This window comes from Triturus cristatus, chromosome 6 (assembly GCF_964204655.1).
Source record: "Triturus cristatus chromosome 6, aTriCri1.1, whole genome shotgun sequence".
NCBI classification, from domain to species: domain Eukaryota; kingdom Metazoa; phylum Chordata; class Amphibia; order Caudata; family Salamandridae; genus Triturus; species Triturus cristatus.
The window spans coordinates 1,339,624,094-1,339,649,553 of record NC_140589.1 but is presented as its reverse complement, the minus strand read 5'-3'; the positions used below and the strand labels follow the sequence as shown (position 1 = coordinate 1,339,649,553).

At 43.0% G+C, this 25,460-nt stretch overlaps 1 long non-coding RNA gene across 1 annotated transcript in view; it reads right to left on the bottom strand.

The window, feature by feature from the left end:
• The window catches only part of LOC146821401 (uncharacterized), a 44,821-nt gene extending 23,260 nt beyond the window's left edge, over positions 1-21,561 (bottom strand). The window contains exon 1 of the long non-coding RNA XR_014962707.1: positions 21,463-21,561. This is a non-coding gene — a long non-coding RNA (uncharacterized LOC146821401). The remainder of the gene's footprint in view (positions 1-21,462) is intronic.
• Positions 21,562-25,460: the final 3,899 nt, after the last annotated feature.

Sequence of the window (25,460 nt, the reverse complement as noted above, 5' to 3'; positions counted from 1 at the left end):
GCTTTGAAGTCCTGCACTGGGGGAGTAGTAGGCTCCTCTGTGCATATGCCAGCTCAAACCGGTTCAGGGGCTACCTGCCCCTGCTCTGGCGCAAAACTGGACAAAGGGAAGTGGGTGTAGCCACCCACTCCCCTGACCCTCCCATAGGAGGGGCCATAGAGCTAGTCCCTCCCTGGAGGGGTCATAGAGCTAGTCCCTCCCTTCCTTGTAGTATAAGTTAGGGAACCCTTGCCATTGCAAACTAGATATCCCTGGACAACGCTCTGAAGAAGAATCCTGGCCCTTCGACATTCCACAAACCTTTGGAAGACTGAAGAATCTCCCTTGGAGTCAAGGAGTGACTTCCCTGCTTGGCAGGCACCAAAACTTTGAATCAACGGTCGCAAACTTTTCCACTCCCACTGGAGTCTGGAGTCACTGCAGCCCCAGAAGTGGATTTCCTGACTTCTCCAAGGCCATCGTGAGTCCCCAGCGAAGCTGAGGCAAGTGGACCCCACGAGTGATGAGGAACAATACCTGGGTACCGGGCACTATTTTCGGGTGCAACCCCTTCACGACATTCTACGAACTTGTGCATTAGACCACTTGTGGTCCAAGCCTCCAGCAGGATTTCCACCGAAGATCAGAGGCCTACCTCATCTCGAGTGACCGTGGGCTCCTGTAGAGTGAATCCTCCTGAGGCGTCTTCAGGATTCCTTGCCAGTTAGCTTGTGAGTCCCCATAAGACTTTACCACAGAACTAAAGGGCTCCCCTGGTTGCTCCAGGCCTACCCTGATTTACCCTTGCTCGGTGAGTCCCTCAGACCTTGCTGGTCTGCACCGCTGACTTTTTACACTTTCCACAAGACTTGCTGTTACCAAGGCTTGTTGGCTCCAATCTGGTCACCGACACCGCAGTAAGCTGCAGACTTTGTGGGACACGCCTAATCCAGCTCCTGGTCATCGTCGATGCCTCCTTGACCTCGTGGCTGAAGAGTCAAGACACCCGTGATCACCTGAAATCATCCGACAACTGTGGGCATCCATCTTCCTGGGCCCGGGTCACTGGTAAGTGACTCTGAACACTGTCTCCTCTGCTTTCAGGTCTTCTTTCTTCTGAATCCAGCCTTGGATTCCACCGGACACTTCTTCTCTCTTCACAAGCAGCAAGTCTTTTTTGGCTCCCATTGAAAACGACACCGCGACCCGACACCAAAAGGCACCTATGCACCCGGCTTCCCTGGGTGAGGCAACTCCTTCACTACGGTGCTCCTGTGTGTGTTGGCTCCAGAACTACTTACCCTGTAAGTGACTTGCTTGTAGACTCTCCCGAAGTATCCTAGAACTTTAAAATTCCAACCGTGACTTGCTCCATTGAAGTATATTGGGGTCTGCGGCTGTGTTCTCACACTGCATGTGTCTCCCGTGGGTCCTTTTCTTACCTGCCTTAGGTGGATTAGTGAGGCCCCAGCACTTCTGAAGGCCCTAGGCCTTGTCCCTTCTCAAGTGGATATTAATAAACCTCTTTTTTAGTATATGGTCTGGTACGCCCCTAGGGCCCCAGCCATATTTGTGCTTAACTTGTTGTGAAACGTTGATTTGTGCATATGTTCCTTACTTCTAATCTCATAAAGAGATTAGTAGAGTGTGTTTAGTAATAAATACATATATATTTTATATATATACCGGTGTGGTGTCCTTTCATTTAGTAATTCAAGAGATTATAAGGTAAAACAAGCTGCTTTACATTCCTCTAAAGACTTAACCTGAAGGCTGCTCTCCACAGCTACCACTAGGATAGCTTTCTTTAAAAGGTTGTCTTAAACCTATCTGCCATAAGAGTCAAATTGTACTGGTGCAAGGTGGCCACTTTAACTAGTGACCAGCATATACCAGGCCAACTTCTCACAAAGAGGTACAGGCAGGGACCTAAAATCAACAGAACTGAGGTTGAGGCTCTGAGAGATGAAGGAGCCAGTGTGACAATGGTCACAGAGTATCTGATTTCTAAAGAGAAGATCATAGCTGGTGTGTATCACCAGGTAACATTTGCATACAGCAGAGACAAACTCCATCCCATGACAATGGTGAGTTTGGAATGAGGAAGTGTGACAGGCCCTAAGAAGGTAATTGTGACTCTTGCACTCAAAGTAGAGTGTCTACTGGGAAATGATCTTGAAGTGTCTGTCTGGTCAGGGGTGGAGTGAGTGGTCCATGCAAGGATTTTGAATCTCCCAGAGAGGGTTTTTGCTGTGACCAGGTTTAAGACTTCCCACAAGGGCAATGCTGGACACTTGGAACTTGGATCAATGTGTCAAGCATCTAATAACAAGGAAAAGGGATCAGGGTCTGGTGAGCCAGTTCAAAGAACTCCTTAGGTGCAGAAAGAATCTGACCCTGAGTAGTAGGATTTAACCTCTGAGGTTAGGATTCCACCCTTGTAAAATGTGTCTGACTTGGGAGAATTGACAGGAGCTGGTGGATCCTCCTGAGAGAGGTTTTGTCAGGGACAGAGAGTTTCCCACCCTTCTGTGTACCGGAGGCAGACCGCCTCTAGGCAAGAGGAAAGTGATATCAATGGATTTCACAAAGTCTAATGTGATGAGGGAGTCCTACATGCTGATGCCAGAGACCTCAAGGAAAGAGTCACCAAGAGTTTGGTGGTCCTCCGAAAGTATAGCGAATACCTCTTCAAATTGAGCCACAACATCCCATTGGCAGGTAATTTGGGTCAGAATAAGATTTGGAACGGGTTGGTAAACCATTTCTATTGGCCCAACATGTCTGCCAAAGTGAAGGAGTTCTGTAGCTCCTGTGCAACTTGTCAATACAGTGGCAAAGCAGGGGGCATCCAAGGACTCCATTGATACCATTGTCAGTGGTTATGACTCACTTTGAGAGGGTGGGGTTGGACATGGTCAGTCCCTTAGACTCACCAACTGCATCAAGGAACAAATATATCTTGGTGGTAGTGGACCATGCCAAAAGATATCCTGAAGCAATACCCCTCAAGTGAATGCTCCTTTAGTGGCTAGGGCCCTACTTAGCGTGTTCATCAGAGTGGGTTTGCCAAAGGATATTGCCTCAGAGAGAGGCACACATTTCATGTCTAGATATCTGAAGGCAATGTGGTAATAATGTGGTGTTACCTGCAAGTTCAACACCTCATTTTATCTCCAGACTTATGGTTTGGTGGAAAGGTTAAAAAAAGCTGGAAGGCGTGACCATGGGTTTGCCTGCCAAACTCAGAAGACAATGGGATGTTCTCCTCCCATGCCTACTGTTTACACACACGACACGAGGTCCCACAAAAAGGGTTTGGCTTTAGCCCCTTTTAATTGTTGTTTGGGCACCCTGTTAGAGGTAAGCCTCTTAATGAAGCCCAGGACCATGTGCTGGACTAATGTACTAGGCCTGAGATCTCGCATGGCAGAGTACATGTACAAAGCAAGCAGAAACCTGCAGACCAGCCAAGAGCTCATGAAACTCTGGTATTATCAGAAGGCTACTATGCCTGAGTACAAACCAGGACAGTTTGTGTGGATGTTGGAGCCTGCAGTGCCTAGTGCCCTCCATGGCAAGTGAACTGGGCCCTATCCAATCATAAATAAGAAGGGTGAGGTTGCCTACCTGGTAGACCTGAACACCCCCAGGAACACTCACAGGATTTAAAGTCCATAAGTTAAAACCCCACCAAGACATGGCAGACATGACTATGCTGATGGTCAGTGATCAAGGAGGAGAAGAGAAAGCTGAGCCACTGCCTGACCTCCTTTCCAGCGATGTGCTAGATGTGTGATTAGAGGGAGTTGTACTCTTTTCCAGTTGACAGACTCGCAGTACAGTTGTACACGTTGTCTGACCAGGTCAGAGCCAGCATCAAAGCTGAAGTAACTAAGATGATGAAATTGGCAATAATTGAGCCCCCGGATAGTCCCTGTGACAGCCCAGTGGTGCTGGTAGCCAAACCTAATCCCCAAAGAGAAATGCAGGAGTAAAATCTCTGTGTGGCCTACAGAGGATTGAATGTAGTCACTAAGAACGATGCTCACCCTATTCCTAGATCTAATGACCTCATTGATAGGTTAGGGGCTGCAAAGTACCTGAATATATTTGGCTTAACCTCGGGCAACTGTCAGTGTGCCCTCAGTGAAGGAGCAAATGAGTGTTCAGCATTCTTCACACCAGAGGCACATTAACAATTCAACGTAATGCCCTTTGGTTTAAAGAATGGCCCTGCCACCTTCCAGAGGTTGGTTAACAGGGTCTTGTCTGGGTTAGAACAGTTCAGTGCAGCTTATCTAGACGTTATACCGCTGTATATGTCTACTTGGGAGGAGTTACCTGGCCCACCTAAAGGAAGTGTTTTAGGCCCTGCAACAGGCAGGCCTGGCTATTAAGGCCAGTAAGTACCAAATAGGGCAGAGTTCAGTGGTGTACCTGGGCCACCTTGTAAGTGGAGGCCATGTGCAACCTCTTCATTCAAACATTCAGACCATTCTGGATTGAGAGGCTCCTAAAACCCAGACACATTAATAAACCACCTTCAAATAAACAGGGTACACACTCTAATCTGTGAATTCAGTCTAACCTTTAGGAGAGGAATCAGAAGTGCTCACAATGTAATAAATACTTGAAGGTAAACATGTTCTCGGTTTTGAAGCCAATACATGCACATCAAAAACAAAAACAATTGTATGAGCATAAACTTGAATAGTACGACACAAATGATCGAGAAATTACATTAAGCATGCCTGGTAAACACTTTGGCTAATGGATGCGCATCGCAGGATAATTATAAATTCAAACATAATATGAGCCTTTGGTATATGAGGAACACTGTACTGTATTTAATGCATGGGTATCACAGATGAAAATTGGATTTGTTTAACTTAACCAGATGATTTTAGAACATTTGTGCCTGACAGATTTACAATGTACAGCCATATATGGCAGATTTAACTAGCTTAAGATGGCTACTGGGGTACAATAAATGAAAATCCACATGGAAATGAATGACACCTAAGATAGCAGGAATGAGGCTTGCAATGCCATAGACGTGCTCACCAGAGCTGAAGGGAAAGGTGTAACAATTAAAGTGGGGCACACACTGGAGCCAGAAGAAACAACCACTGATAAATCAGAGACTGAAGTCAGTGCAATGGAGAAGTCCAAAGAGGTGGAGCTTATTGTTCTGATTCAGAAATAGAAGGGTATACATGCAGAGTATTATTTGAAAAGCAGGATGTAGTGCAAGTTGAAGTGCATAATTGCAAAACCAGGAACAGATGTGAAACACCAAACCAAAAGCATGTGTGTGGATTTGGAAGAGAAAGAAAACTAAGCCTGGGAGGAGCGTAAACACGTGTCAATGTACTTCAAGCACAGGTAGGCTGAACAGGGGTGCCATAATCACTTCTTATGGCATGCCCTCAAATGAAGCTGAAAGGGTTTGTTTCCTTCTATCACCAGAACCCTCCTAGTCCCTGTGTCTCTAGCCTCAGCAGGATGATGAATCAGGTTATACCCTGGCATACGGCAGGTCACCTAATATAAACAGGAGAGTGGGAGGGACCTTTCTTGAGCTCTTCCAGAGGAAAGAAGAGCTCAACCATCTTGCACTTCTGTGAATGTTTACAGTAAAATGAAGAGAAAGTGCTCCAAAAGGAGGCAGGCATAGAGTGAGAAAGTAGACAGGACTGGATCGGCGATATTCTTCAATCACTGGCTAGTGCACAGGATAAAACTAGCACCTCACCACCTTATCAGAACACTCCTGGACCTGCAAACAAAACATCTGCAGAAACGTAACTCTGCTAAATAAAGGGGACTCAAAGACTCCTGATGCCTGCTGGCACTTGCTGTCACCAAGGGTCTATGACGTATACCCAAAGATCAAGTGGTAGCCCTCCTATTTGCCTGGTAGATGAACACAAAAGCAGAAGAACTTCTCACTTGACGAGGGAATGGCATACCACAGAGAACTAGAGCCTGCAGAAGATTAGCTGAAGAGAGGATGGGGCCCAGGGAGCTGTTGGACTGACCATAAATAATTTTTGGAGCAGTTGGAGAAAAGTGCGACTTAGTAATTTTTCCACCTCTGAAGGACCGAGACAAGAGGCTGAGAGTTGACCAGCAAGATTTTGCACAAAGCAGGTAAAAACAGGTTAGTCCTGCTTAAATATTTTTTCTACACTGAAAAAAGGTTCAGGAAAACCTTGTGGTAAAGGTATCCAGCATCATGGAGCAATTGCCCAATTACTACATCTAGCCTTCTCGAGTAAATTTTGAGAACTAAAAAAGCGATTAAGGGCTCAATTTATATGTGTACGGGAAGAGAACTCCATTGCGGTGGTTACGGAGTTCCCTCCATGGCAACATAGTAGTCTGCCTACCTAATATAATTTTGGGCGGACCTTAAGGTTGGCCACGGTGGAGAACACTTCATCTCCACTGTGGCCAAACTTCTTCGATGGCCCTGGGGGTAAGGGCTGTTGGAGAAATGACTACATGTCTACCCGCACTATTTAGATGGGGGGAAATATAGCCATTTTTTATTTTCCTGCCTGCCACGCACAACCTGGCGGTAACGGGCAGTAGAATTGTAATAACTCCTCCCCTGCCAAAGGAGAAGACTTCCATGGCAAGGAGTATTATGTTTTTTCTTTACAAAAAGAAAACGCTGCTTCAAGATTTTCTTTTTGAAAGTACAAAAAAATACTTTCTGCTAAGGGCTGCATCCTGCTAATGCAACCTCACAGCGCAGAGTGAATGCATTGACAGGAACTGCCTATGATTGCAGCTCCTTGCAATGCTTCTATAAATGACCACCTGCTTGGCGGCTATTTATAAATGAGGTGAGCGGCCCCTCTGCCATGTGGATAGAGTCATTTACTCCATTCCCATCGGAGAATGGCAGGCAGGCCATCGTGATTTAACAGGCCCTAAGTCTGAAGGTAAAACCTTGGAAGGGGCAAGACATTAGATCTAGCCCAGAAATAACACTAATACTGAAGCAACAAAATGCAGCATTGTCTCGCTTTCAGCTTTTGGCACCAGACCTAATGGAGGCTAAACAGTGATGTAACTCACTTTAAAGGACCCTCACCAGCTTCACTCTTGGAACCTGCCCAGGTGAATGATTTAGAGACTAAGTCATAAGGTAAAAACTTTGACCGCTACAACTCGCTTGGTGTATGCGACCTCTAACCTGATGCATCATAAACGAGTGATTTTTGCAATAGAACATTATGTTAACACATAAAGATACATAAATTAATAGCTGCAGTTCCCTTATTCAATTATAATGATTTGCTGTTTTTGCCTATTCATCTTTTTCCCTCATTAATTGTTTTTTCTATTTTTTTAAGTTGAGTTGGAAATTAAATTGTGTTGGGTTCTTTACATTAAAATTGTTGGCCCTGCTTGATGTTCGCACAAATGTCTCTTGGATTGCCTGCTGCTTTTTGCCACTACCAGGAGTTGAGCAGCGATTTTCGTACGAACTGTGGTTATGTCAGATTCTGGTGATAGTTTCTCACTGACCTACAAATGAGAGGCGTGATGGGATGGCTAGGCTCTTTAATGCTTACTGGTTCAATCCTCATTTCAGAAAAATGGTGGAAGACCATTGTTAGAGATGTATATTGTGTCAGCAAAACAATGCTGGAAAGAAAACTTGTGTAACCATGAATCACATAGGGAAAACAGCTGGTCCCTTCAGTAGGCCACATAATGATTTTGTAGAAATGCCACCATTTTATGGTTTGAAGTCATAATGATTGTTATGTATTTGTTTTCAAAGTGGATTGAGGCATATACAACAAAAAGGCGTGATGCACTAACAGTTGAAAAATTACTATTGAGGGAGTTCATCCCTGGATTTGGGATGCCAACATCAATCATGACAAGGGAGTTAATTTCGAGAATTAAATCATGAGAGTTTTTTGTGCAACATTGAAAACTGATCAGATCATTGTAGTTATCATCCAGAAGCATCAGGAGTAGTGAAAGGATTTGATAGTGTACTTAAAAACAAGGTTGCAAAAATGTGCTTCAGCTTCTCTGAAATGTCCATATGCACTTCCTTTGGTGTTGCTGCACATCACGTCCTAAAATAAGACAGCAGGATTGAGTGCCCATGAGATGCTTATTGGAAGGCCAAGAAGACCTCTGGGTATTCCATCCGGAGTCTTGCTTACTGTCGCTTATGAACTGATCCTGTATTACTGCAAGGGCCTAGCTGATAAAGTTTGCTCTATCTGTCACTAGGTGGAACTTGCTACAACTTCAGAGTCCACAGAATTGGGGAATGATCTACAACCAGGAGAATCAGTTCTAAACAAAAAGCATGTACGAAGAGACTGTTTGGAAAAATGTTGGAAGGGCCCATACCCATTATTCTTGGTGACAAACATGTCTTGTGAAATATCGAGGTTTGCTGCATTTGATCCGTAGATAGCACACATGGAGAGCGTGTACTGCTGATGACGAAAGAAACAATTAGATGAGCCATTGAGTCATTAAGTTAACGTCACGCTCAGTATGTGGATCTGGGTAGGGAGGTGAAAAACAAACCTAAGCAAACAAAGAAGGAACAAACAAAGAAGGAACAAACAAAGAAGGAACAAACCAAGAAGGAGCAAACCAAGAGGATGGACGCTTGATGAAAATCTGAATTAGGCTAATTTACCTCAAGGCTGTCTTGCTGAAGTTCATCTGTCTGAAAGTGAGAGAGAAAGAAATAGAGCAGCACAAGAAAATCCTGAACAAGGGTTTGGGAAATCAGCTGAAATTGTTAAAGGAGACAATGATAAAGAGTCTGAAGTGAAAACTGGAGAATTATCAGAGTGAAACAAGTGGTGCAGTACAACAATACATTTGAAAAACAGTTCCAAAGAAGATTTTATTCGTGGATTTTTATTATTAATTGATTATTTGCTAATGTGCTATGGTATATTTATTTCCTAATGGCACACTTTTATTAATTGGCTGATTTTAGCTAGCCTTTGTTTTCATTGATTATAAATATGATCCTTAAATAAATGTACACATTTGAGAAATGGAGAAGCCTACATGTGCATATTTTTCTTTATTGATTGTGACTGAGCAAACTGAGTTTGTGGATTCTCCATTTCTGGCAAAATGACCCTCCTTAATAATAATTGGAGTTCCGGGTCGACAGGGACGGAGCTCCAGGAGAGGCTGCAGAAAGATGGTGGAACCCTGAGCGAGAACAGCATCAGAATGAGATGGCAGTACCATGATGTAGGGCAACTTCCTGAGGGGGGGAAGACTGAATAGCAGCCAGGCCATAGTCAGAGAGCACAAGCAGAGAGAACAGCAGTGTCAAAGAAAAGCAGCTTAACGTTCAGCAGTATACTAAGATGTATGTCACTATAAGGGCGACAATTCTGATTGCTACATATGAGGGGTTTTATAAAGGGTGTGTGGCTTGTGAGGCCAAGATGGCGGATTCTCTTTAGCAGAGCTCCGCATTGTGCCCCTTACATCTGTCACTTATCCGGTACACTGATCAACATCACCACGTGAGATGAGGTGTCTGAAAATAGTTATTGCTACAGGTACAGTGTTTTGACTATTCTGCCTGTTCTGGAAGCCTGTCTGTGGGACACTATGGGGCAACACCCCACTTCTTGAATGTGTGGTGCAGCGTCAGTGCTGGCCCTTTTGCATTGCACAGACCTCCCCCACGCCGGCCTCAGGTGGGGCACCACCTCTGCTATTTCTCCCCCCTGACTGCCCTTCCACCCAATCGCTCTTGACATGCTAGCTGTCTACCCCGTGTCCCATGATCCAGCGGTGCTTTGACTGAGGCCTGGACCAGAGACATGCCTAACTACGGGACATAGGCCCACATGTTTGAAAGTATGATTTTGCGATTACCAAATACCGATTTGTACTGAATCACTATCTGATAATTGCAGAATGCAATGTCTTAAGTAATCTTTCAAATTTCTGCGATTCCTTAATATGATCTGATTGGGAATTGCTATTAGGTAATAGGACTCCATTCGTTCTGCCCCATAGGTGCGAATGGTTTTGCATTAGCTAAGCTGCGATTACCTAATTGGTAAATGCAAATTAGCAAATGTAAAACCAAGGGTACCCGGGGGCATACTGCCCCCCTAAAACACCACCAAAATTTAAATTGTGCACATTTAAAGTATACGCATGCCCTAGGGGCATGTGTGCACTACATGGCACTTTGAAAAATGCATTTTTGCGCATTTTCAAATATCGCACATGGTTACCATCAAGTTGAAGTTGATGGTAATAGCTTGTTCTAAATGCACAGTTTGCAGTTAGGAAAGGCTTCTTACATGTGCATTATGGAATCACAAATTGCAATTCCCTATTTGCATTCAGAATTTAGGTAATCACTGGAGATTGCAATCACCTAAATTGCGAATAGCAAAGGCTTTCATACATAAGAAAAGGCCATTTTGCATTTGCAAACAGACGAATTTTGCGATTAGCATCGTTGGCGAACACAAAATAGTTTCTTCCATCTGGCCTATAGATCACCATCTACTTCTTCGTGCCTTCTTAGCGCACCTCTTCCTACTGACACTGCAGTGCCCAGGGCCCGACCACTGCCGGGCGCTTCCAAGGCTGGTTTAGGTATGGGCGGATCTGCCATGGCACAATGCCCTTCTGCTGCCCCACTGTTGGCGCGGTTTCAGAGGAGGGAAGCGGCCATACATCCTTGCCTACTGCACCTGAAGGCTTCTGTGACTGATTCTGTGCCCCCACTACATTTTACTCGATGTAGCTGCCCATGCCGCTCCTGCTTTGATTTGCTGCCTGATGGCAGACTGGGGCTTGTAGGCTTACGCCATTTCACTGATTGCCACTGGCATGCAGTTGCCTCACTGCTGTGCCTAAATGGTACGTTAGCCTGTTTCCCTTGTATGGACCTAATTAAAATGGGGTGAGTGCATCACTATAACACTTTTCATTTTTCCTTTACTTTCCTTCTCCTGGGGTGGCTCACTGACTAGTGGTGGTGAGACAAATGGTTTGTCCACTTTTCTGTATATTGGGAACCTACCATCCCCCTATGCTGCACGGTGACCACATGTTAGCTCCTACTTAGGTGCACATTATCAATGTGGTCGCCTCTATCTCACCCCATTCTTTGGCATACATCGGCTGTAGGAGGGGAGATGTTGACGGCCTCACAACATTTGTTGCATTTCTCCCTGACTGCAGTGAACACCCCTGGCCTTGTTGAACCTACTGCTATTTCAGGTTGCCTGAACTGCCACTTTTGACAATAACACTGGAGCTCATGCATGGCTACACCTCTTATGACTGTCTTATTTGTGCACCTTATAGTCCTGCCTTGACCCTTGAGACCCCCCTCTCTGTATTATGCAATGTGTCTATGCGGATGACAACCCTGGATCCCTCATCTGGGTGATGATGTCCTAGATCACCTGCTCCCTGACACTTAAGCGGACTCTGTTATTCCCCTGGTTCAACCACATGCTGCACACCTTCTAATGTGCAAGCAGGTCCGACTATTCTTGTATCTCTGATTGTGCCAGTGCACATCCATAGGCTATCTCCATGAGGCACCACCGCCTCTGCTCTTTGTCATCACTTTGCAATTGTTCACCCAGTTCACCTCTTGGGGCATAGCATCTGGGACTGATGGGTGGGCTGCTCCTGCTGCTGTGTGACCCCATTGTCCTTGACAAAAGCAAGCGGGCTCACACCCACCGCCTCCTATTATCCCAATGTAAACCAACTACATTGCTGCCTCATGGGTCGCCTACTTTCTGGCGCCACAAGCGCACCTTTGTGCCAATCTGTTGCCTCTGAAGCCATGTCTGGCATGACGAACCCTCTGACTTGCTCCGATGTCATCACTACAACTGAGGCCAAACTGGATACAGTATTAGCGGCTATTGAAAAATCGAGGATCTCTCTTGAAAGCAGGATTGACACTATTGCAACGGACCACACTCCCCTCCATGCTGATCTTCAAAAGCTGTACAAAAGGGGGTGGTGATGGACGGAGCATCAGAACCAATCAAACACTCACACCCAGTCAACAGATCTGGGTTTGATCCATCACCGTTCTTTAGCCCACTCTCCCACCCCAGTTCAGACATGGCCATATGCAAATCAGTCTGACCCTGTGCCTCATGGGAACAGTCCAGCCCGAACTGCCAAGCCATGCCTTCCATGGACCGGAAACAAGCTTCTTTGGACCGGTTTCTGGCATTTTAGCCGTCTTCAGCCAGGCTTGCTTGAATCCAGTGGCAAAGTGAGCAAGGGACTCAGGTCTGAGCATACCCTGCCAACTTATGGCGAACAAAGCGGTACAAAAGGGGGTGGTGATGGATGGAGGATCAGAACCAATCAAACACTCACACCCAGTCAACAGATCTGGGTTTGATCCATCACCGTTCTTTAGCCCACTCTGCCACCCCAGTTCAGACATGGCCATATGCAAATCAGTCTGACCCTGTGCCTCATGGGAACAGTCCAGCCCTTACTGCCAAGCCATGCCTTCCCTGGACCGGAAACAAGCTTCCTAGGACCGGTTTCAGGCATTTCAGCCGTCTTCAGCCAGGCTTGCTTGAATCCAGTGGCAAAGTGAGCAAGGGACTCACGTCTGAGCATACCCTGCCAACTTATGGCGAACAAAGCGGTACAAAAGGGGGTGGTGATGGACGGAGCATTAGAACCAATCAAACACTCACACCCAGTCAACAGATCTGGGTTTAATCCATCACCGTTCATCCTAGGATGCTTGTTTCCAGTCCAGGGAGGACCTGGCTTGGCAGTTCGGGCTGGACTGTTCCCATGAGGCACAGGGTCAAGACTGATTTGCATATGGCTGGGTTCAAACTGGAATGGCATGGTGAGCAAAAAAACGATGGATTTAGGCCCAGATCTCTGTACTGGGGTGAATGTATGACATTGTTCTGCATTCTGTCCATCAATTGTTGTTTTTGCATTTGTCACCCCGAGTGGGACGGGTATGCTCAGACGTGAGTCCCGTGCTCTCCATGCCACTGGAATCAAGCTATCCTGGCTGAAGAGGGGTGAAACCCCGAAACCGGTCCGAGGATGCTTGTTTCCAGTCCAGGGAGGACCTGGCTTGGCAGTTCGGGCTGGACTGTTCCCATGAGGCACAGGGTCAAGACTGATTTGCATATGGCTGGGTTCAAACTGGAATGGCATGGTGAGCAAAAAAACAATGGATTTAGGCCCAGATCTCTGTACTGGGGTGAATGTATGACATTGTTCTGCATTCTGTCCATCAATTGTTGTTTTTGCGATCTTCAAAAGCTGGCAAAGAGGGTACATAAAACAGAACAATCTTTAGCTGTCTTGCAGCCTCAGGCACAGACAACAACAGCCCAAGTCAACCACCTTGGAGATTGCATTTGTATCCTAGAGGAGAGGGTGGATGATGTAGAAGGCTGCTCCGTATGGAACAATACCCAAGTTGTAGGTCTTCTGGAAAATACTGGGGGCCGGGATGCAGTTGCTTACATCGAGTGATGGATTCAGGGATTTGACTCTCCTTCAACCCTCTCGCCGTTTTTCTCTGTAGAGAAGGCGCACTATGTACCTGTCTGAAAGCCTCAATTGGAAGCCAACCTTCCACCTCTGGTCTTCAAGGTGCTACATTATTGAGACCTCAATCTCTTTTATAGTGTTATAAATTTTTATTGACATTTTGAGAACATTTTATCATAAGTACAATAAAGTTAATAACAACTTACAATTTGAATGATATGAATAAATATCCTGACTAAATATGTAAAAGAAAAAGAGAAAATGCATATATGATAAATACTATGCACCAATAAATAACACTTACAACTATAAAGATAAATAGTAAGGTATACAGTTGAATAAATATAGTGTGAGAAATGTTAAATATTTAAATAATACAGGCAACAGATATAAGAAACATAAAAGTCTTAAAGAATCAATCATAGGTTAACTCAATGGATATATAGATTGAGTATTACGATTAAAAATTGTATATAGCTATAAATATGGAAAATAGTAACATGACAAATCTCCTCAGCTCTCGAGGAGCAATTCATTTGTTAAATGGAATATTGTAAAATATATGAAGAAAGGAATAGTGAATAGAATATAGAAAAATAGTTGATATAAGAATTAACAAAGCATATCAATAGAATTTATATGAAGAGAGATGAGAAATGAGATGTCAATAAGATGTAGTAAGAATAAAAGAATAGGAGAAAATTAGAAAAGAGACAATAATAAGATAATATAATAATGAAATAATAATACAACCAAATTATAAATTAATATTATAATAGAAAAGTATGAGAACCAGTGGTGGAAGGAAGAAGAAAGGGGTGGGGGGGGGGAGAAAGAAAATATATTGTCAAATGCCAGATCAAGGGGTATTAGTATCCACTCTTGAAGTGATATCAATATCCATGCCACTATCCAGGTTCAGGAAAGGTGACCAAACACAAAGACATATGTCAGTTTGATTTTGAAGATTATACATTATTCTCTCATGTGATGCGTTTTGGAACATAGTTGTCAACCATTCTTCTTGCGAAGGAGGGGATGAAGATTTCCAATGTCGTAGAATACATATTTTTGCTGTGGCCATTGCTGTGTGAGAAAGACTACATTGGGGTTTGGTGAGTTTTGGAGATAACTGAAGGTCATGAAGGATAATAACAGCAGGAGTGAACGGAAGATGTGAAGGCATAATAGAAGATAAGGTTTTTCCCACATATGCCCAGAAAGGTTGGATCAACGGAAAGTCACATATAATGTGTGTTGATTCACAATTGGTGTTACCACATCTCCAGCAATTGGCATGGGAAATTAAACCAGCTTTCTTTAATCTTACAGGAGACCAATGCCAATCATGAAGAATCTTAAATAGACAAAATTTAAGTCTAGCTTCACAAGTTCCTTTGTCTAGATTCTCCATTATTGTCTCCCATGCATCAGTAGTGTAAGAAATTGAGTCGTGACTGTCATTTAAATTGTAATGTCTGTGTTAGAGGTTGAGAAAAAAGATGTGCTGTAAAAACTCTGTATAAACCAGATATCACTCCTTTATGTTTGCCCCAGGTATTTAGGTATGATACTATCTGCGAATTTGAAAGCACCGGAGAAGGTGAACCTAATTGTTTTTCCAAACATTGCTTGAGCTGATCATATTTTAGGGATTGATGTGATGGAAGACCGAATTCCTCTTGTATTTGTGTGAATGTTTCAAAGTCACCATTATGATAAATTTGATCTAGTGTTTGACTGTTGCTTCTCTTAATGGCCATGATAATACCTTCTTATTAATACGAACACCGTAATTATTCTTTATGGGTGCTTTTTCATGTATATGGGAGTTTAAATATAATAAGCAGTGTGCTCTTTGACACAATTTTGACATGGCTGATAGGATTGGGTTTGTGGTTTTTGATGTGCAATTTTAGTGCCATAAAGTGCAGTAATATCAGAGCCCGAAGATAAAAGATGGCGTTCTAAATGGACCCATTGCGAGACATCAGAGACTCCCGGTAACATATATGATAATTGAGAAATCTGCAATGCTAAGTTAAAATGTTCAATGGATGGAAGACTCATACCTCCAGAAGAATGGTGAGCCCTTCATTTTGTCACGGCCAAACAAGGTTTCGTTGAGCCCCATATAAAAGTTTTTATTTCGAAATCTATAAGTCTCAAAGAAGATAAGGGAATATGGAGAGGAAACATACTTAAGGTATATAGAAAATGAGGAAGTGTAACCATTTTAACAGCTTGAACTCTATCCCACATGGAAAGATTCAAAATGTTCCACTTATCAAAGTCACGTTGCATTTGAACAATCAGTGGGTTCAGGTTATCTGTAATCATACCTTCCATACCCTTATTCACTAAGATACCCAAATATTTAAGATGTGAGGGTTGCCAATGAAAGTGAAAGTTGTGTATAGCCGCTTTATTGGTTCCATCAGAAATAGGTAAGGCTTCACTCTTGTCCCAATTTATTTTATAACCTGAGAATGAAGAAAAAGTGTCTATAATTTGAAGCAAAGATGGCAATGAATTAGGAAAGTCCGTTAAGGTGAGTAATATGTCATCGGCGTATAGATATAGTTTTGATTCACTTATAGGGAGGGGTATGCCTGTAACTGCTTCTGATTGACGAATCGTGGCTGCTAAAGGCTCCATTGTTAAAAGAAAAGAAGTGGGGATAGAGGACATCCTTGACGTGTTTCTCTGTGGATCGGAAATGATTCTGATAAGAATCCTCCACAATTAACTTGCATGGAGGGATTATCATGTAATAGTCCTACTTTCTGAATAAACTGGTTTCCAAGTCCAAAACGTTCAAGCACTTTGAAAAGATAGTCCCACTCTATGTGGTCAAAGACCTGTTCAGCATCTAGTGATAAGGCTAATGCGTCTTGTGGGAGGTTTTTAGCATAACATAGGGTATGCGCCAGTGTACGTAAATGATTCCCAGAGGAACGTCCTGGAAAAAATCCTACTTGAGTTGAGTGAATTAAGGAAGGTAATACCTTTTAAGACGAGAATCCAGAATGCTAGCAAATATTTTGATATCGCAATTCAAGAGTGAAATGGGACGGTAACTGGTACAAAGCAAAGGGTCCTTTCCAGGTTTGGGGAGTACTGCGATTATTGCCTTATTAGAAAGAGGATTTAAGGAGTTCTCGTTCTCCTTCTTGAAAAGCAGCATATAGGGAATCAATTATATTATGTCCAGCCCAACAATAAAATTCATCAGGGAAACCATCTTCCCCTGGGGCTTTATGGTATGGCAATTTAGATATTGCTTGCGCAATTTCATCCCTACTAATTTGTCCCTCAAGAAAAGCCCTTCCATAATCGGAAAGGTATGGAAGATCTACTTTTGAAAGAAAGTCATTTAGTCTATCTGTGTTTACTTGTGTGTCTGGTGTGTAGAGAGACGTATCAAAGGAAGCAAACTCATTCACTATGTCCTGTGGCCTAGTAAGATTTGGACCGCAAGGTGATTTAATAGCGGGGATAACCATGGCTGCTTCTCTTTGTCTTAGTTGTGCCGCTAATAATCTACCTGCATTTTAACCTTGTTCATAGTGCCTTGTTTTCATTTTTTGAAGGGCAAACTCTGCCTTAGATGTGAAAAGCCCATTTAGTGCCATTTGAGCTTGCTCTAGTGATTTACGGTTTTGCAGTGTTGGTGCTATGGTATATTGACGGGTCTACGACTGAATGTTCTGCTCTAGTTCTTGCTGACATGCAGCATTTCGTTTGTTGGCTAATGCCGCCTCGCGTATCAGTTTACCTCTGATAGTATCTTTAGGCACAGCCCATATCACTTTATTTGTAGTTACTGAACCCTGATTCATAGAACTATAGTCTTGAAAAAATGTTTGTAATTGATGTTTACCCTCTGGAGACTCATGTTCATGCACCAGGGTTTACGCCCTGGTCTGGGTATGCCAACTTCAATGACTAAGAAGACCGGGGAATAGTAAGATAATGCTGCTTCCAAAAGACAAGATTCTTGAATGGACTGGACTAATCTTTGTGATACTAAAAATTAATCCAAACAAGATAAGGTACCATGCGTTGGAGATGAAAATGTGTACACCGTATCTGACGGATGTGAAAGACGCCAGTGATCAATGAATGCATTATCAGCTAAGAAGTCATCCATTAATGCTCTGTCAGCATTATTATTTTTATCTAGGGGTCCTGTTCCATCTAAAATCGGTTCCCTTACAATGTTTCAGTCACCACCTAAGAGATATTGCGATGCACCTATCTCAACTAACAAATGGTTTAGATTAAGAAAAAATGATTTTTTTGTTCCCGTTGGAGAGTAAACAGAGCCAATAGAAATGTAGGTATCTCCAAGACATAGCTAGGCAAATACATAACGACCTTCAGGATCTGTCCATGTTTTTGATATTGAGATTTACGGATTCGGGACAGGATTAGAATTGCTACTCCACATTTGGGTGTGGGGCCTGCGGTTGTATGTTCATCCCTTTGTATGCTACTGTGAATTACTTTGCCTACCCAATCTCTACAGAGTTTCTCTGACTCTAATGTATCCAAATGTGTCTCTTGAAGTAATGCCACATCTGTCCTCTTGGATTGAAGATAAGACAGTACTTTCTTTCTTTTGATGTAGTGAGTAAGTCCATGCACATTCCATGTAATCACAGAAAGAGGGCGTGTGTTGGGCATTCTGGACATATTTATGAGGTGTCAATGAGTTTGAGTACGATAAAAAAAAAAGCATTAAGGGAGGAGAGAGGGTAGAAAATAGGAAGAGAAACCGCTGGTTTAGCAGAGATATAGATAATCAGAGACACAAAGAAAATATAAGTTGTGAGAGTAGGAAGTGTGTAGAAAGTCAAAATTAAGAAAAATGAGGTGAATATAGTTTAGATATTGGTAGAGAATAATGTAAGTGCCAAAAATACTAAACTGTGAACCGCGGGTCTATATCTCCCGGAGCACCACCGCAGAGAGGAGCCCCGACGAAGGGATAGCAAATACTGTCAATCCCAGAGACTATACATATCACAGCATAACATAAATTACCACAATATGTTGAATCTATAGGAAAGCGCATAATGTAAATACATAGATAAAATCAGATGAGTAGGTCCTTTAAGCATGGTATATGTTACCATCTCGGAAATTCAATCAATATAATATATTAGCGATGAGAACATTCATTGCTATATATAAATGCACACAAATTAAAAATTAATTGATCTAATATAAGAAATATACAAAATAGAACAGATAGGAAAGTGAAAGCTGAAGCGAATACTATTAAATATTATCGTATGATAAAATGGAACATCCTAATGAAACAGTATAATCAAATACATATTATAAAACATGGTGAATAGATCTATTACGCAAAACTTGAATAATATTTCCATTTATATCGCATAGATTGACACTGTCTAATCAAGTCAACTTTTACAATAAAAATATAAGTAATGCAGTACTTATTTATGACTGAATTTGTCATATTACAATTGTCAGTCTTCTTCGGAGGCAGGCTTCAGAGGGGAATAAGACTTATCTCTATGCTGATCTTGTGTAGAAACAGAAGCAGCGTGCAACGCTGAAGATTTATCATCTTGGGCATGAGTAGGTCTTTTTAGATCTCTTCCTCTTTGGTGAAGATTGCTAACATTACGTCTTCTATTATCAAGTATTTGTTGTGTGGAACTCAAGCTCGCATGGCTCTGATCAATTGAAGCATCTTGTGTATCCATATCTTGTGTTTTTATTTGATCTAGGAATTGTTGCAAATCTGCTGGATCATCAAAGTTTCTAGAGTTCCTATTTTCCGTAATACGAAAATGGGCTGGTTCATATAGACCATATTTAATGTCCAGTTGTCGTAACTGAGGTCTAATAGCAAGGAATGCTTTGTGCCTCTCGTTAATCTCTTTAGAGAAGTCTGCAGCCATGTGGATGACATAACCTTTATATGAAAATGAGCCATGCGAACGCGCTGTGGTTAGTAGAAGTCTAGTTTGCTCATGTCTTAAAAAACAAGCGATAAGTGGTCTTGGTCGAGCTGTGCTATCTTTTCATGGAGGACCTATGCGGTGGGCTCTTTGTATCACTAAAGAAGGGTCAAGGGTGATGCCAGTTAACTTTGGAAGAACATCCCAAAGAAATAACCTAGCATTTTGATTTTCAATATTTTCCGGACATCCCAAAAAGCGAATATTATCTATCCTACTATGGTCCTCCAAGTCAACTATCTTACTGCGAAGAAAGAGCAGTTCTTGGTCTTTATTTTGCACTGCGTCAAGACAATTTTCCACAATTGTCAATCTCAAATCTAGAGCATTGGTTCTTGTGCAAAAACCCGCCAATTCTACTCCAATGGCGTTGGTTTCAGCTGTTAGTGAGGAAATGTTGGTGTCCATACCTTCTAGACGTTTACTGAAGTTTCCAGTAATATGTGATTCAGTGTATGACCTTGTGAAGAAATGCTAGCATGTTGAGGTGTTTTTTTTGATGTAGGAGCAGATCCTTTGCCAGGCATCTTCCTTGATTGCTTAAGAACCTCATCAAATAGAAGTGGCGTAGAGAGTTTACTGTCACTTTTAATGTTTGACATTAATATCAGCCCCACAACCGCGCAAACAAATGTATCTTAACCTCTGTAATATCTTTCTAAATTGATGCTTCTGTGCACAGAGTTATCAAATATATCTTAATGACAGTAATTATCCAAAAGAGTCAAGACTGAATATCAATTCCAACTACTTCAGTAGGTTTCATGTGTGGGCGAACGCTATATTAGGCAGTAAAACATATACAGAGAGGGTCACATTTCATTAGGTATATGTTGTCATCTCACTTCATGCAACATGCATTGAATTAGGACTGCATCATAGTGATCATAACCACCACTACTGTATATGTACAGTCATGTAATCTGACTTCAGCATTGCACTTAAAAGTATTCAGGGGTAGAGCTTAAAACGTGGCTTGACAATATATAGTACGTTTGAAATTAAAGTTGTTTAGCACTGAGATTAATTCATATATATTGCCCTTTTTTGATAATGTAGGGTGCCAGTATTATTTTCCTCACATTGGAGCAACAACAACCTCTCTACAGGACTGCCGGGGGTTAATTGTAACGTTGGAGCACCTCTTCACGAAACATGCTCATTCTCCTCATGACTCCACCCTCAAGCTACTGTATATATATACCGTCATGTTGCTGCCTTCAGCACTGCACTTAAGAGTATTCAGGAGTTTAAAGAAATAAAAAATAAAATTGTGACTTAACAATAAATAATTGTTTTTGAGCGTTGGAATTAATTCATATATTTTGCCTTCTTTTTTTTTTCCCCCGAATATAAGACTGAGAGGACAGCTCAAAAAAGGAGTAAGCAAACCCTCTTATATATAATAGGAGTCATATCTCCTCAGATTTATTAGCTGCATATCAATGACGCACTCCAATTCTCTAACCACTGAGGTATAAACAGAAGAACAAGGAAGCCTATTGAAGAGCTGTTAATACCACTAAAAATCATCTATTTTTGTTGCAGCAGCTACATAAGATGGTAAACCAAGTTCAGATAATATTGTTTAAGTTGGATGTATTAGTAAGTTGCCAGGAACTATGTGAGGTAAAAGTAATTCTGAGAGAGAAGATAAAGGTATTGCAAAGCCTGTTAATTATAGTTGAAGAGAGCCAACCTGGTTAACAATGCAGTCTCATTAGGCAGCAAGAAGGTTCACAAGCCTTTCAGCACATTTCTGAGAGGTGCGAGTTTTAGTCAGCTGTGATTTGACAATGCTAGCTTCAAAGCATTACAGTTAACAGCTAACAACAGACCTCCGGTTCACCAGAAATGCAGGGAGGCAGATAAACACACACAGAATTATTAATCCTTGCTTACAAGAGCTGGTCACACTTACAGTGAAGTTTCTTCAACCGTCTGTGTTATTCAGAAGCTGCTCACCGCATTCCTAAGAGGCACGCACTCCATCAGCTGTGCTCTGTGAGAATGCTGTGAGGTAAAAGTAATTCTCAGAGAGGAGATGTAGCCATTGCGAAGTCTGCTAATTATAGTTGAAGAGAGCTAACTTGCTAAACAATGCAGTCTCATTAGGCAGCACGAAGGTTTAGGACCCTTTCAGCAAATTTCTGAGAGGTGCGTGATTTAGACAGCTGTGTTTTGACAACGCTAGTTTCAAAGCGTTACAACTAAGAGCTAACAGACCTCCGGTTCACCAGATATGTAGGGAGTCAAATGAACACACACAGTGTCATAAATCATTGCTTACAAGAGCAGGGTCTGTGGTATTCAGAAGCCTCTCACCGCATTCCTAAGAGGTGTGCGCTCTGACAGCTGTGCTCTGTGAGAATGCGAGTGCCGTGGCTCAGAACAAAACGTCCTCGCAGTTTGTAAAGGAGCCTCTTCAAAGCTTTGAAATCTTCACACCAGTAGGACCGACCATTCAGATGGCGTGATTTCCATGAATAAGGCGTCGTTGATGACTGGAAGGGCAATTCATTATCGTCCGGGGCTCCCCTCAGCATCGGGCTCCGCTATCAAGCAGCCATCTTGCGTCATGGCCAGACCACGCCCCTTGAGACCACAATCTCATCTTCAAATAAGATCGCAAGATCCCTGACCTCACTGTGGACAATGCCCGGCTAGTGCTCTTTCCAGATTACATGCTGGCTGTACAACATCAACAGGGCTCATTCCTTCAATTACACGAGCTTGATGTGTAGTATTTCTTCCTGTTTCCGACAAAGCTTAGGGTCCTGATGGACAGCAAATTCGAATTTTTAACAGCCCCCAAAGAAGCAGGAATTGGAGTGACACGAGGTGTCCTGCATCGCAACACCCCACTTAGTCTAAAGATACAGCATTGGCACTCCCCCAAAGAGATTGCCACCACAAGAGGCGCCGTAGAGAGAAGCTTCTCCCAAGTGTTAGATATATGCCTAATCTGGAAAGCAGGTGATACAGGAGTGGGGACATGATTTACAGAGGCTGGTAGCATCCTGGAAGACGCACCCCTGTCTGCTGCTGACAAAGACCCAGTGGGATCATCCAGTGAAGACGGTTTGTCTACTGTCTGGCTCTCAGAACCGGACACATTGATACTGCCGGCCAACACTCCACAGACTGCAGAGGGTCTTATCTGACTCCATAGGCTGCTGAATTCTACTCCCTTACTGTTCTCCATCCACTGGCTGTGCTGTGATGGTCATGCGTTAGTCACTGCACATTACTCGTTGGTTCCTGCCAGGTTTCACCTTTAATGCTGTCTAATCCTCCTCTCATCCCTCCCCCTCTTTTCTCATCCCTCTTACACCCTTTCCTATTATATTCCCCTTTCTGCACTGTGTTATATTCAATCGACATTCAGATTTGTGGTGGTTTCCATACACTGATGTGCCTTCTCCTATAGACACCACACACAGGGGGGTCTCATATGCCTGCTTCCCATACACTAATCTAACCTATACATGTGGTGTGTTAATTAATGTGGGACACGTTAGATAGGGTGCATGTTGCTGCTCTGCCCCATTGGTATTCTATGTTTGGTTTTCACTGTTCCTTTTCTTTTTCTAAATGTTAGGTTCTTTTGTCTGCACCTAGCTGAAGCACACAGTGCACCAGGTTTGACCTTTTAGACCGGGCCAAAGCCCCACTACACTTCATAATTAGTGGCATACCTGGCACCAACGTGATAACATGGAACGTCCAAGGAATGCACACCCCTTTATGTAGTATGCTGTATACTCCTACCTTCATCGACAAAACACCCACATTGCTTATTTGCAAGAATCACGCCTGATCATGGCGGAGGCAAAAAGCTACAGAGGCGCTGGTGAGGGCAGGTATACTCCACTGACTTTTTGGTATATGCAAGGAAAGTACTAGTGTGGATCAAGGCTGATGTTCCTTTCCAGGTGGAGGATACTAGAATTGACCCAGACAGCAGATATGTCCTGATCAGGGGTAGACAGTATGGAAGGCATGTGGTCATAGGTTCCATTTATGCACCTAACAGGGGCCAGGCAGTATTCCTAACTAAATTGTCTGATGTCCTATATGGTTGGAGTGGCCTGCCCTGGCTGTGGGGGGGGGGGGGGGGGGGGACTTCATTATTGTGCTGTGACTTGATTTAGACCACTCATTTCCCCCAATCCCGAATTCTATAGAGGATGATGGTCTGCCCCAGGTCAATTTCTTCTCTTACCTAGCTGATCAGAGTACTAGAAAACAGTTGGGGTGGTATGCAGCAGGGGAACCCCATGCATCTCACTTTACAATACTTACATGCCAAGGGTGCCGGTACACATCTGACCCACTTGTTTGCTGACTCCATGAGCACGCACACGGATCAATTGCTTCTCCCTCTCTGCTGCCACTGGGTAGAGGATCTAGGCCGCCCATCTACAGATAAGGAATGGAGCTTAGCTCTGGAGAGTTCTTGTCAGATTCCACAGAATGTTCAATTCGCCTAATACAGCACTATGTCCTCCACAGGGCTTACCTCACCCCACACAATATAAATTGGTACTTTCTACGCATGGCGGACACCTGCTCCAATGTAACTTTGTTGATGCTGATATCTTACACATGCTGTGGGCCGGCCCCTCTTTGCACTCCTATTGGCATGAGATCACAGCCATCTGGCACATTGCACAGGAGGACAGGTGATGCACACCTGGGAAATATGTGTGTTGGGGTTGCGCCGCCATGACACATAGCCACAGACCTGTTTATTGTCCTCGTCACCTATTAGCTAAGCAACTCATCACACCACTCCCCTCACAAGCATCACATGGAAGTGCTCAGAGATTGCCTGGGCTCAGGCAGAGAGTGTCACCCTACATAGTGATGAAGCAAGGACTCACATAAAAGACACTTGCTCGGAAGCAATCTTCTTATATAACTTGTAACACTGTATAAATTGTGTATTATGTAAATTAATATGTACCACATTCCATACTCTAGTAAGACGAAGCTTGCTTATGTGTCTTATTAACAAGTAACTCGAGTGAAATCTGAAATGACTGCTAACGCGGGAAATTGTATTGTGCATGCGTCAACTACGTCCACGTAGTTATGACGAGCTTTCACTTGGAGGGAAATTTCTGCACTTGCGCAGATACCTCTAAAATAGCCGCTTGAAACTGACATGCTAAGCATCTGCTTTGCTGAAACTAAAAGACACTATTTTACTAATTGCTAACGCGGGGAGAGCATTTATAAGTAAATGGGATTAGAGTAGAGATAGGTGGTATACAGTGAAAACATTTTATTTTGAAATCAATATGCTTCTATTTGATTATCTTATTAGTTCATTTCCGGGCCTTTCCAAGAGACCGAAATCTGTAGAACACTTGATTCATGCACATGCGCAAATTGAAGGAGCCAGAAGCCATGATGTTATTCTTGAATCCCATCCAAGGACACATTTGCAACATGTCCTGAGAACCTGCTCAACATTCCTGCACATTGAATGGGACAAATGTTATATGTATACTTTATGCTTGATAAAGATGTGAATACGGGTGGGAGATAAAGTCTGTGAATAAAAATTAAGGGCCGGGAACATTAAACAATGGACTAAAAGAAATTATTGAAAGCCTAACATGGTGTGATTGCTGGAGCAGGGTTTTAGATTATTGTCTTGATCTGATCGATTGCCTGTACATAGGCTTTTGATTCATTGATTGATGTTGGTAAATGTACTAATACTATATGTTGAAGTTGTCGTATTGAGTTCTATGTAGTGTGTACGGCTTCTGGAACGTGGGGAGCTGATGACGGTTCCGTAGTAGGGCAGAGGGAAGTGAGTGCTGCTCTCGGGAAAGACGGGATTGTTGGCCCTGTATGTATGCGGGGGAAAACGTGTGACAATTGAAGTTGCGCGTCACATTGTCT